Genomic DNA, 1,306 nt, shown 5'->3' with positions numbered 1-1,306 from the left:
GCACAGATTTCTGGAGGCCATATTGGCTAAGTACGTACATTCAAAAAGCCAGAGCCTGAATCTGTTCCAATCTTTGCAGGTTAGTCTAAACTGCATAGATTGAACCAAGAACCAAAGGAATAAACATTCACTTTTGATTCCGGAAATGCAGCCACATGCCTGCAGTGGCTCAGGCTAGAAGCTCGGAGGTGGTAGAACAAGCCCTCCCTTCACTTCAGCAGTGGCAGGAAGGGTGGAGGGAAGCTGGGAGGAAAGCCCTCCAGGCAATTCCCCCATCCTTGCTTGAGCTGAGTGGGGGATGGGGGTGGCTAGGCCCTGGCAGGCTGCTGAGTACGACTGGGGGAGCAGAGTTTAAACCCCCATACTCGCTTGCATAGACCCCAGCTAGTGTGTGCCTGCAGGGGAAGGTGAGAGGCAGCCCCTGCCAGGCTTTTCCCCGCTTCCCCCTTGAGTGGGGGTGTGGGGGGCAGGCATGGCCAGTCTCCAGCCATGGGCCAGCACCCTGAGGCAAAGGTGGGGGAAGGAGAAGGGATGAATCTCCTCTCCCTCCCCGCTCTCACCAGTATGGTACCCCAGTCAAGCGGTGAGCAGGGAAGCCTGGCAGGGGCTTCTGCACTGCTGCCAGGCAGACTCCAGTTGGGGACCCATGCCAGTGGGAGAGGGGAGGGAGGAGGAATTAATCCCTCCTCTGTCCCCTACTTTGCCTGAGGGTGCCGGCCAGGGGTCTCGCCACACACTCTGCCCCCGAGTGGAGAAAAGCCTGGCAAGGGCTGCACTCCTAAGCAGGGTTTCCCACCCCCACCTCTTCTCAGCCAGCTGGAGCAACACATCTATGATGCAAGATAACTCCTTGTTTTGTACCTCTCATATATGACCCTATGTGCAGTGATAGATGCTGCAGGGTGATGTGGATGAGTGAAGGAGGCTGCTGAAAAGGAAGTTTTTCTTTTGTAAAAATATCTCCACTTAGATGTGTATTAATTTAAAATGTGTATGGTAAATTAACCTAAAATGTGCTGAGTTTGGTGTGGTCCATGTGTGGCAGAATGCCACCTTGGTTTCTCCCCAAAAATCTTTGCCCTGTGACACTGTGATTTAAATCTCTGTGCTGTGACCATTCAGTTAGGATGGGCCCAGCAGAGGAGACCACACCCCCAGCCTGTCTCTTTAGGGAACTTGAGCTGGCTGCATTCCTGAGGGAGGGGGAAACCTGCTCCCTCTGCTTACGTGACTTGCATCACTTACCTGGGTAAGGGGTTTCTACCTGGGGAGCTGGAATCTGCCCGGTAACAGGTGATGCATTTCA

Source organism: Gavialis gangeticus, unplaced genomic scaffold (assembly GCF_001723915.1).
Source record: "Gavialis gangeticus isolate Ggan-Ray unplaced genomic scaffold, GavGan_comp1, whole genome shotgun sequence".
Taxonomy (NCBI): Eukaryota; Metazoa; Chordata; order Crocodylia; family Gavialidae; genus Gavialis; species Gavialis gangeticus.
Note: the sequence above shows the minus strand (reverse complement) of the source record.